Source organism: Coturnix japonica, chromosome 4 (genome assembly GCF_054131305.1).
Source record: "Coturnix japonica strain WE chromosome 4, WE-NBRP24, whole genome shotgun sequence".
NCBI classification, from domain to species: Eukaryota; Metazoa; Chordata; class Aves; order Galliformes; family Phasianidae; genus Coturnix; species Coturnix japonica.
This window is the reverse complement of record NC_140666.1, coordinates 61,095,075-61,108,038: the sequence shown is the minus strand read 5'-3', so window position 1 is coordinate 61,108,038 and position 12,964 is coordinate 61,095,075. Positions and strand designations below refer to the sequence as shown.

The 12,964-nt window shown below is 41.3% G+C and overlaps 1 protein-coding gene across 9 annotated transcripts in view; it reads right to left on the bottom strand.

The window, feature by feature from the left end:
• Nucleotides 1-12,964, bottom strand: part of BMPR1B (bone morphogenetic protein receptor type 1B) — a 231,485-nt gene that overhangs the window by 63,697 nt on the left and 154,824 nt on the right. Inside the window, exon 1 of one of the 9 annotated variants that reach the window (XM_015862015.3) lies at nt 10,786-11,154. The exons of 7 other annotated variants lie outside the window; for them this stretch is intronic. The gene's annotated coding sequence lies outside the window, so the exon portion shown is untranslated. Of the gene's footprint in view, nt 1-10,785; nt 11,155-12,964 lie in introns of those variants that run through there. One more of the 9 variants, XM_085547076.1, reaches the window with a different exon arrangement.

Sequence of the window (12,964 nt, the reverse complement as noted above, 5' to 3'; positions counted from 1 at the left end):
CACCCCTTTGTCTACCAGGGATTTCTGAAACCAAATTTAATGAACTTTCAGATACTACAATGATGGGTGTCTGAGGGAAACATGGGAGGAAATTAATAATTACAGCCTCAGCAGGTTTTGAATAGCATGCAGTAAATAAGGTGATGGTCACACATCGAACAATGAAAGTAAAACAGAATGCTGAATAGGGGCTCATTAAGCGAGTGCTGCCCATCTTTAGGTTGGAACAAAGCAGGGGTCCAGTGGAAAAGCTAATCTGTTAGTTATCATGTAATTAAAGCCTCCATTGTAAAGCTTACGCACAAAGGTCAAATAAAGGTTGCCTGCAACATAAATACAGAGGTTTTAAACAAATCCAATAATGGTATTTTCATGTAAATTTTTGCTCATGTATTGTTACATACTTGGAATATAAAGCTTACAAGGCAACACTTACTATCTTTTAGCTCTGTAAATAGTCTTTTTAAACAACATGTTATTGACCTGAAAATTTACCAGTTTGGGTATATTAAGAGTTTGAATAAATTCTTCTGCCCAGATCAGGCAGGAGATTAGCCCAAGAGATCCAGTCTGGGCTGTTAAGGTTAGGATGCACACCTTCCCTCCAGCAAATACCTCCTCTGATCCTCGTGCCACAGCCTTCACAAGTGAAAATCCTGAGTGTGAAACTGCTAACAAATGAATGGCAAAACTCACTTCTATCCTATTAGGGAAATTTGTTCAGTGTGAATTTTATATTAAGCCATGCTGGAAATAAATAAATAAATAAATAAATAAATTAAAATGGGCGTGTAACATGAAAGAAGCTTGCAGTCTGAATGGGCTACCAGAGGACTACACAAATGTGGAAAGCCATTTAGTCCAGCATATGGAATAGAAACAGCCTGTTGTTTATATATATGTATATACCTACATACACACAAACACCTACACGTATTTCTATGGCCTTTGTTGCCACTGGAGACATCTGCTCCCAATTAACATCTCTCATAAACAGCTCTGTGGTGCCAGACTGTATTATTATTTCCATTTTGCCAGAAAGAAGGAGAAACAGGAGAGCAAACCAGATTCATGAAGGCATCTTTGTGCCTCTCGCTGAAATCATCTCAATTTGATTTAAACAAACAATATCTACAGAGCTTTGTCTGCAAAATGGACATCTATCTAGATGGTATTACACTACAAGGCTGCAATATGAATCAAAGATTTTTAATTCTTCATCTTTTACATTTCTAAAAGATCACAGAACACTGAAGATCTATGCTAAAAGATCATGCGCAATGAACAACGAATTGCATATTCATATAACTGGGCTGTGTTATTTTCTTCAGTAAAGTCTTCTGTTACTACCAAGACAGAACATTAAACAGGCAAGACAAAGTTGGAAAGGAAAAAAGACATTTGTTTATTCCAAATGGTTGCAGTGGTGGGTTTGATGGCTCTTTCACATTCTGTCTGTGACTTTTCCTCCTACAAATATTGTCCACACACTAAAAGCAAGTGCAAGTCTATAAACACAGAAAATACAAGTAATATTAAAGCTGTCATGCAATTAGAAAAATCTTGTCATTTTATCTGTTCCAGAAGTAAAAGTTTCTACAAGCCTTCTAGATTTTAGAACAATACAATAAAAATCTACAAAACATCTTTAGTTAGCTCTTCAAAACCATTCTGATGACAACTAGGAGTTGAACCTAACTAGAGGACCACAGAGCTCTTTCAGTTCTTTAAGTCCAGGTAGGAGACATGACCCATTAGTAGAAACATGCAATCTGGAGAGAAGGCAAGAGAGGGCATCAGTTGTCAGTATTTTCCCCTCAATGCTTGTTCTCTCCAGTTGCTAACAAGCGTGCCAATGGCAGGCACATAGCCCTTCTCTAAAGCAATGACTATCTAATAACTACCCTCCAAAAAAAAACATGAAGGTGCTCTCCAAAGCAACAATGTCATATTTATGCAAAGACATAAAAAAGGTACAAATATTTGCTCTTAGCAGATGCTGACATACAAAGTTGTAAAGCTACAGACTACGTCCCCTTCTTGCTCTCTAAACATACTAAAGAAACTACAAACACGTCTCACAGAAACTGATGAAAATAGGAGCTTCTTCGCCTTTTCAAAATTTGTTTTAGAAGCAGAATTTATTTTCTCTTCTTTTTGCATCATCTAGGCCTTTATTTTTGTTACCTAAAATAAATACTAATTATTGGTGTTTTGTTGGTTATTTTGTTGTTTGTTTGTTTTGTTTTTTTACAAAAGGAATATATTGTTAAGCTGATTTTAAGTTATTTTGGGTGATGAAATGATGGGATAGTGAACAAGCATGTTTAAGGGTAATGTGTTTGGCATCCATTTCCTGAGGCTAAAATAAACTTGATTACAAAGATTAGATTTTTATATAAATGACTGTCCAGACACTTTATGTGCTTCCATAATTCAGTGTCATTCCATTTTATTGGCTTATGAGATTTAGTTCATTCATCTTTGGTGGTATTATTTTGCTACAAAACAAAGCATACATAATTCAAGTGCGTGTTCACATAGCTTGCAGGAGTCTGTAGGGTTCTCCCTCCTAAGCTTCCAAAGAAAAAGTACAGAGTGATTTATGGAAAAGTTAAAACATTATGCTGAAGTACGGTGGCAGTAGATATTCCAGAATTCGCTCTCCCCAGCTCATAGAGTGGACTGCGATTTGCTCAGAGAATTGTCAGTTTGCACCAGTTTAAGCATTAGAAATCCCCACTCAGTACTGCTAATAACACCCGTAAAGATTATGTTGGTTATCACTGGCTGAGGTGCTACATCAATCCATAACATTTGGGAGAATATGATTCTAAAGGAAGCTAACGATCATAACTGTCAGAACATTAGTTGTGCTTCCCGGAGTTAGCACAGCTTTTTGCGTGGAAACAGTAATCTAAGAGAAACGCACATTTCATAAGGCCACTGCTGAAGAGGAACCATCATACGCAGCATCATCTGTTTCACAGGAAGCAAGAGTTCCCTGCCCAGAGTTTCCCTTACAAACAAGTCTCCCTAACATTTCCTGCAGACTGTAATCATACTGTTTCTAGTAGAGGTACTCCACTGATGTAATTTATTGCCATTTTTTAATTTCCTTTGATTACTCCTCATCTTTCTTTTCTCCAGTGACAAAAACACTCTACTGAACAATCTTCTTTTCTAAAGCTCTTCCAGCTCTGCATGCAGCAGCATCTTTTTTTTATGGTTTCCAATTTCTTCCTTTAATTCATCCATATTATTATATTTTTTTATATTATTTTATCTACAGAAATACATTTCTCTAAATTCCCTTTACTGCAGTTCTAGACAGAACTTTTCCTGCCTCCCTTCTTTTTTGTTATTTTTCTCCCCTTTTTTAAGGGAATGAATATTAATAACATAATTATAGAATAACTTTTTTATTATTATTATTCTCTTCTTTTTAGTGATGCCTCCTGGTAAACAAAAAGCAACAAAAATCATAACCACATCTTTAGGCACATAGTGACAACAAAACTGTTAAGAAAGCATAAAGTAAATTACATTTAACTAGTGATGGAATTGATGAGATCTTCTAGAAATAGATTAGAATGCTCATGAAGCCTAAATTTATTCACAAAAATGTATATCATTCATTCCCAGTTCAGAAGATTATGTTATTTTTTCTTCTGTATCTGTATTTTCAGCTGTTGGCGTCACACAGGCAGCTATCACTCATCCAACAAAATCTACTTGGTGGCCCATATTCAAATAAAATAAGTTTAGCTTCTTAAGTAGAAATAATGAGTTCCCATGTGTTACACAGTCAAAGTGAAAAAGAGGTTATTATCATGTGATATTGATTAAATCATGAGGTGTTCAGATGTAAGAAAAACAGTGTTTCTTTCAGCTTCCAACTGCTAGTTTGTACTGAAAGGATAATACCAGAGAAAGTCCCAGATGAGCACTGGGCTGCCCCATGAAAGTAGACACAACTTACACTCCATCCTTATAGATGGATCTCAGGAACTGCCATTTTCAACAACCCAACATTAAACACTATTAACCTGTAGAAAGATGCTGCATAATTTATGCTGAGGCACCTCAGTAAATAAAAGCAACAAACACTATACAGTAAGTAATATCTACTTGGGTAGGAAGAACCAAAGCGTAATTAAACAAAAGCCAACACTGAGGAAACAGACCATGTGATGCTTGTGTTTGCCTTTTAATTCTGATAGAAATGAGTTACCAGACCCAAGTAAAGAAAGAAATGAAAACCATTTGCTTCTGAACCTGTGTTTCACACAGTGAATTTCCCAGTGCTCCTGTGTAGTCACAAAGACGTTCCGTGGTTGGCAAGAACAAGAAAATTACTAGAAACCTTCTGCAAATGAAACCCAGCTGCTTAAGCACAATCCCATATGTCTCCTACACTGTGTGGCTCTGATAGATTAAATTGAGCATAAGAAAGAGATGAAATATTTATGAAAATTAAATTTACAGAATGTGTGTCAGTAAGCCTGAAAAACACTTCTTTTCAAATGAAGACAGGAAACCACATTTTTCACCCAACCAGGTTAGGGTAGGTTATAGCAGTGATATTCACACGAGCCTCTGAGATGTCTATGTTTCCTTCAGCCTGCTCAGCTTTTACTCAAACCACTGATTCCAGAAGCAGCGACCACAAAAACTGACTCTTACACTGGTGTATCAAGTGTTTGTAAACAACACACACAAGCGAAATACTATGTTTTACTCCTTCACAAAAAGGTATTTTGAAGGCAGTGAGAAAGTTCAGATTAGATAAGGCATTCTGTGTACTGACACTACCCCAAAAAGAATATTGCTGGAATGAACAAAATCCTTGTTAAACACTTAAGAGAATGCTTTCAGATATTTAAGTAAGTGAATACATTCTGAAAGAGACACTTTCAGGCTGTCTGTTTACCAAATGTTCATATTTTCCTTGTACTGGCTGCCTCAAAAGAGCAACGAAAGAAAAGCTCAGTGGGGTAAAATAGTCACAGCAACAGTAGAACAAGCTAACATTTAGATTCAAATAAAGCCATGGAAGCACAAAATACCTCCTGTTTTTTTTTTGGTTTTTTTGTTGTTTTTTTTTTTTCCAGTGGCAAACATCTTGCACGAAATTTCCTCAAATAGCTTGCATCTCCCTCTGTGGTCCAAGTCTTGCCTGTCTCAGCAGATATGTTATCACTACAGCAAGCTTTGTTAGCGACTATGATTAGGTTTTCGTTTCCTATCTAATACTACCTTTTACCTCTTTAGAGGCAAATATCTTAGAAAGGGTAACAGTCTCTTTCCAGGTGCTCTTCTCTCTCTTCATAGGGCTGAGAAGCCCAGAAGACTTTTCAGGGAGATAATCCTTCTGATGGTTTAGCACTCAATTATTTCAAATTCCTGCATGATACAAATACCCATACGCATGTGGAACTGTGACCTAAGTCAAACAGATGTGGTCATCTTAGCAAAGCAAAACCAAGACACAGCAGTAATATTTATACTGAGGATTAATAATAAAGAGGCTGCAGCAATCTGTGCCGCTTAGCCTTGATTTCAGCAAAGCAGAGGCAAAGCCAACTCTTCCCATATTCTTGTGCTGCTTGAATGCATGCCGGGGCCATGGGACAAGCCAGGATCACCCCAGAGGAGATCCATGACTTATGTGAAGAAGTGCAGCAAGCAATGTCTCCCAAACTCTTTCAAAGGAGTAGCAACAAATATTCTATTTTCTTCTCACGGGATGTTTATACATAAAGAATTGAGTACCTTCTACAATGCTAAAGCGATACAAGGCAGATATCAGAAGAGAAATTATTCATCTGAAGTAACAGTCTAAAATTTGCTAATCAAGGCAATTAGATAATAACTCCTTACACTCTGTTTGCTACACAAAATACTGAAAAAGAAAAAAAGATGCCACTGGAATTTAGTAAATTGATAGAGTGGACTTCCTTATAATCCCTAATCTTGACATGATAGTGCTATATTTCTTTTTTCAAAGATTTAAGCCTTCACTTTTGCCGTCTACTCAAAGCCCGATCAACCCCAAAAAAGACCATTTCCATTTAAAATTGCATAGGTGTTTTACATGACTTCCTGAGTAAAGACTTCATGGTTATTTTGACTAACAAATGGCATATTTAGTTTCAGTCCACTCAAATATTCTGTGGTCTAGCTATGAATCTGGAACAAACAGCACCCAAAAGTTGTAGGAGGGAAGTGTTTGCTGAACAAGCCTGGCTTTCAAGCCTCACATCTTGTCAAGGCCAGATAGTAGAGGAACAGACACTCCAAGAGCGATAAAATCCTGCTCAGAACAAGTGGGTGCAAAGCATACAATCCTTGTGTGTCCTAGGCTGAACCATATCTTCTAGACAAGTGAAGGGGGAGGAATACAGGAAGGAAGATGCAAATCCTGCTGTCTTCCCTGCAGGTATGATGCTGAAGAGATCAGATTTCCAGCATCTGTGACACTCACCACAAGTCACTTTTATTGCTGATTAATAGTGAGAGATTAATACCTGGGGATATCACAGCACAAAACTCTGAAGCACACAGCCACAGCTATGCCTTTAACAGCTGTGTTCATACTTGCAGTGCTTTTTGCCATATGGTGACTGGGATCAGCTTACACTTAAAAAATTATTACTTTAAACACATACTAAACAACAATACTGCTCATCTACCTCTTGAATAACACAGCCCAAAGGCTGCCTGTCCTCATGCCTCATCATTCAGCTTCACACAAGCCAAACAATGTCACCTTGTATCTTGCAATTGCATGAATGCTTTACCAGAGTGCTAAAACCCACGGAGTTGCATTGAGTATTGCCGCCAGGACACACTGGTCTGGCATTTTACCAGACAACAGCTACACCAGCAGGTGAACACAAATTTCTTTTTCAGATTAAAATGAAGTACAGTACTGCCTGCTCAATCCCTTGAGCAGCAAACTGTGTGACAAGTAACTATGCTAAGGAATTTTGTTACAGCAGGTTTATGTACTCACCAGCTTGTAGCCAGAACTAACAACGGTGATGACTCAAAGTCCCTGTGGCTTTGGATCTTTTGGTTGTAGAGGCTGATGTGTGGCATGAGGCTGGAGCACACCAACAGAGAGCACTGTAGGCATAGGCATTGCTCTGCTCCTACAGGACACTGCTGGCTTCAGCACAGCTTTCTCCAACATTCTCTTCCCTGTTTTCCCTAAACATTACCCTTTTGTACTCAGAAAAATCCCTCATGATTTCCAAGAATCACCTTAGGATCAGCCTATGACCCGCTCTATGCCCATTAGGAATGCAGAAGGATCTGTCAAATAAATACTTCACCTATATCCCACAATCTTGCAGTCTTGTATCACATCTTCACTAACAATTTAGACACTGATTTAGATGTGTTGGCTTACATAAAAACTTCACTTGCTACCGGGCTGAGAAGACTGCGCCTGAGTGGGAGGACAAGACTCACACTGAAAAGTGTTCTCAAGAAATGGGAGGAGTGGGAAAGCCAGGTGTGCTGTTCAGACAGTACAACATAATGTGCAGACAGTGTAAAACAACCACATGCAACAACACAAATAAAGAAACAATTTGCCAAATTGCCTTTCCCTGAAAAAAAAGATTTGCAAATTACAAAGGCTTACAAGCTGAACTCAAGAAAACAATGACAAGCCACCGTGAAAAAGGGAAACACTGCACTGGGATGTGCAAATAGCCACAGCCCAACAAGCAATTCTTCTGCAGCAGTCCAGGGCAGCATGAGATCCCCCTGCTAAGAGCTGGGTTCTGCACAACTCCCTGCATCCAGGGCATACCCACTGTTACATTATGGCTACAGGTGCTATAGTAATGATGTGGAACCATCAGCACCTCCATGGGCATACCTCCAGGCAAAATGCAGACTCCAAAGCCTGATCATCTCCCCAGTGTGATCACTCTGTGCAAAACAGTCCCTTGGAAGGGAAGCAGTGAAAGCACCTACCAAGCAAATTTAAGTTGGAATGAATACTGCTTTAGAAAACTTTGCAGTCAGCCTGGGGCCAAATTTCTTAAAGGATCTCTTAATTTGATTTTAAGCATGCCTCTCATAACAACCAGCCTGGAAACTGCCTAGAGCAATAGGATTCGGACATATAACCCAAAGGGCAGGAGGGGACAAAGCATTACATTCATGTAAATGAAAAATAAATAAACACATTAACAATGCAATTTAACAGTGCATAGTGTTGCAATTTTTTTTTATTATTTATTTTTTTTTCCCAGGGATTTCTCTCCTAAAATTACCCTAAAGCATTTGGCTTCAGTTGCTCCTACTTTCCTCTCTTGAATTGCTGAAAGGCCTTGGGCCAGCCTCCATCCCCTTCAGCTCTCAGAAGGAGACAAGGAGCAGGTGAGAGTACAGGGGGATGCCTCATGGGTTCCCCAGGACCAGACTCTGCTGCAGAGCCAAGCTGATCAGCAAGTGCAGTTCTCAGGAAAGCAGAAATGGCCAGCTCTGACCAAGGCATTGGTTACATTTGCAGTTTGTACAAGAGCTCAAAAATCAAGGCAAGCTTCAGCTCCTGACTGATGGAAGCAAAGTTCCAATGCAAACTGAGTTCAGGAGCAGCTGGATTTCAAACTAGGCTCCTGGGAATCTTCCTCTGATATCTGCAGCTACAGTGTTAATCAGACCTAACATCTGAGGAGCAACTTTGAGTACCTTTTGCATGTTGATCTTTGCACCTGAAATTCTGCAGTGGTGCAAACATCTTGTCACAGAATCATAGAATAGTTTGGGTTGGAAGGGTCCTTTAAGATCATCTAATTCCAACCCCCTGCTATAGGTAGGGACAACTTCCACTAGAGCAGGTTGCCCAAAGCCCCATCCAGCCTGGCCACGTTTCCAGGGAGGAGGCATTCACAACCTCTCTGGGCAACGTGTTCCAGTGTCTCACCACCCTTAACATCTTGGTCTCTTCCAGGTCAGAGGAGTTTTCTGTACACAACTCACTGCATTTCTGCTACAAATCTGCATATTACCTCTGCAGATGTTCCTATGTCAGAGTGCATCTGACTGCCCCAGGGGTCAATCATCACTCTGACATTCCTGGTGTCTAGAGCATAGCTTCTAAATGCACTTTTAAATGCAGCTGAAGTTTGATGACTGTGTTTCCAAACTACATTAGATGTTGATTCAAGTTGTTTGTTTTTTTTTTTCTTTTTGGTCGGTTTTTTTGTATCGGTAACAATGAAGATAATTTAAGAAGCCCCTTGTTTGTTCAAGTGATCACACGAAAAAGAAAGTGCCAGATCACTTACCCATTAAGAACGTTTCCAAGGGAATCGAGACACTAATAAAACTCAGATACATTTATGGCCAGCTCCTGGTTCTGGGTGAGCTGTGAACATCCCCAGCTGCACTGCCCACTTGGGCAGCAGAGGGTGCTGGCAGAATACCAGAGGGTCCCTGCCAAGCACTGCCCAGGTGGGTATGCAATTAGGCCAGAGCCTGCACTGAGGGTCTCTGAGAACAAACAGGACCAGATAATGAATTGAAAGAACTGAAATAGCACCTATGGCTTGCAAGTTGTGCTTGCGCTACACAGAATTGACACTGTGCTGACCCCTATGCACACACACAGACTATAAGATGCCGAGTTGAAAATCAGACAGAAAACATAACTTTCAGCAGTTCCTTCGACATACAAAGGAAACCATCATCCAGTGGTGGGAAGAGCTGCTACACCTGGCACTCTGCCCTGCATCCCAATCCTACCACTCCCCTGGGCCACCCCATCACACAAGGCTGTAGGACAGGTGGACTGCATAAGCGCTGCTGTGGTTTTGAGTCTGATTAGGAAGTCAGAGCAAAATCAGCTGAAGCATCAGAAAAGCTCATTCTGCAGACTGAAGGATTGTAGGTGAGGTCACAGAAAGTTTAACCGTTTAGTAAACTGAACTGACTAATTAATAGAGGAAAACAAACAAACAAAAAAACCAAACAAACAAAAAAAAAAACAACCAACCAACACCTTCCTTGCTGTAAGTTCTTCTTTTCAGATGTGATACTCGGATTGCAACCAGCCAAAAGACAGAGTGCTTTACTATCTTATTTGCAACATATTTAAAGACCCTATGTTTAGCAAACAAACAAAATGACTCTTCAAAGACAGCAATTTACGCTCCTTCCAAAGAACATCGGTTCAGGAATGAAGCACACCACTGTAAGCACACTGATGAACTACAGAAAACATGCCCTCACATTTGCCAACTACTGAACTGGCTTCCAAATGCAATTGCTGTAAATACATTTCACTCATTAACACACGTTCCATATTTTCAGTCTCCATAATAACGCTGCCACGATTGTGCTGTCAATCAAAATTCCGCCTCATTACGGTCCGTTTGCTGCTAATTAGTGCCTCCTTCTCTTATTAGCTCCGTCAAAATTTTGCTTCCTGATGGTTAAATATAGCGTTTTCATTTATCATTAGTACGATGCTTTCCTATTAGGATTTCAGCGGGAACAAGTTCAGCCTTCTGACTAAAGAAGCACAACATTTCTTCGTGCATTAAAAATAAATAAATAAATAAGCCCAGCAAACAGCTCGCTCCGCGAAGGAGTAATCAGGCAAAGTTAAAACCTAAAGCCGCTCAGGATTCCTACGGGAAGATTTAATCCACCCGGCCAGGCGCACGGAGCCTGGAACTGCCCTTACCCCTCCCGTCCCAGCCCCGTGCACAGCATGAGCCCCCCCAGCAGCCCCTCTCAAACCCCCCCGGCCGCACTTACTGACTGCGCTCCACGTCTCGGCGACAGGTCCCGGCGGCGGGTCTCGGCTGCTCACCCTAAACCTGCCCCGTCGCTCGGCCCTGAGACGCGAGCGAGAGTCAGCTTAGCTGGGGCGGGCCGCTGGAAGGCTCCGTGTGCCTGGAGTGCCCCGGCCCCACCGCGATCGCCGCCCCCCTCCCGAGCCGCCGTGCCGGGGTGCGCCGAGCAGCGAGCGGCTCCCGAGCGGCAGCGGTAGGGGGTGAGGAGGGGGAGAGCGTGAGCGGAGCGAAACGCCCGCCCGCCCCGCAGCTCGTCACTGGACAACTGCTGTAAGCAGCGGGGGAGCCGGTGGCATCGCTCAGGCGCTAAATGAGTTCCTGCGGCATGTGCGCGGGGCTGCCGGCAGCCCGAGCCGTGCTGCTTTAGCGGGGCTAGGGCTACAGGACGTCCGCGTTAACTACGTGTGGATATTTTCTCAAGAAAACGCTACTCTGTATCGCTACACGAGCACCGATCCCTTACCAGTTGCTCGGGAAGGGTAAGCGGATGCAATCCCAACAGATAACCCAGCTACAGGTCTGCTCTTTGGCACAGCAACAGGCATTAGAGGTGTTCTGGCATCAAACAGAACAAGTACAGAGTCTAGGTATGTGAGCAAAACAGAGGTGAGAGCCTGAAAACTTTGAATGCAGCACTACACCAGCAGTGCTACAGACTGATGGTCTGCAACAGACTCCTAACTTCCACTGAGCAAAAAAAAACCCAAAAAACCAAACCAAACCATAACAATAAAAAAACTACTCACTAAGAATTTATGCCTTCACTCCATACCTACAATTAGCAGTGGAAACACCGATAACAAGAAAAGCAGCTTTGGTGATTCATTAGCTTCTTTTTGACCAGTTTGATCAGTTTGGCACTGACGCCCTCTCTACTCTTGCAGCTAACAGGAGCAAACTCAGTGAGCAAATATCACTGCCGTGTTTTAAAGGGTATCTCACACTAAAAAGAGCAAGCCAAAGACCCACGTTCTTGACAGCGCTTAGCAAAGTGGAAATGACATCTACGAAGTGGGCACCAGGCAGCTGTCACTCGACAGGTAGTAATAAAGTAGCAAAACCCAGCTGACCAAGAGTCATCTTCCTAAGCTGTGTCCAGATATCAAAAGCCCAATGAGTCTTGCCTTCCCAGTGATGTGGGGCATTTATTTTTCCTTTCTTTATCCTCTTGTTTAAATATCCACACCCTGGTTGATCAATATGTCATTTTCCTATGTGAAAGCAACACAAACACATATTTCTATACACATAATTGGAATACATCATTCATGAGAATGTTTGTGTTTTCATTGGAATATATAGCAATAGAGTAACATGTTACTATCTAAGCTATTTATTCTGCAATGAGTCTTAATTACAGGTTTGCTCCACATTTAACATCAGTTTGCATAGGAAATATTCTTGTACCTCACATGTAATCTATATGCCATTTTGTTGTGTATATGCCTCATGCCTCCTTCCCAACATCCCTCATAAGCACAAAAAGCATTAGAGCTTATCAAAAAATCCCAATCTGCCATGTATCGCACACCTTTCATCAAAAGGACAGGATGATGCTCAGTGAGCTTTTGGACTACAAGATGCAGAAGAATCATTATTGCAGACACACAACTCTTGGTTGTGACTGCTTAGACCTGGATAAATCTAGACTTGCAAATGGTGGAATTTGAAAGGCTGCCATGAAAAGCATGGGAATCTAAACTGAGATGCTTTTAGGATGCCACAGAAAAGAATTCCTTGTGCAAACATAACTTTTAAAAAATCTGCATGTAATTCAAGTTTGTATTTGTCCACAGATCTAACTACCCCTCTGCAGTAGTGAGGTAAAGTGGATGGTGGTAAGAGCTCCAGTGCAGCTGTTAGTATGGTTGTTTCTTGAAATGCTATGGTCATGGATTTGGTAACACAAGAGGTCACCCATTCCATACTTCAGAACTTCTGACCTTAGCACAGAATCATAGAATGACCTGGGTTGAAAAGGACCACAATAATAATCTAGTTTCAATCCCCTGCTATGTCACCAACCACCGGACCAGGCTGCCCAGAGCCACATCCAGACTGGCCTCGAATGCTTCCAGGGATGGGGCATCCACAACCTCCTTGGACAACCTGTTCCAGTGCATCACCACCCTCTGTGCGAA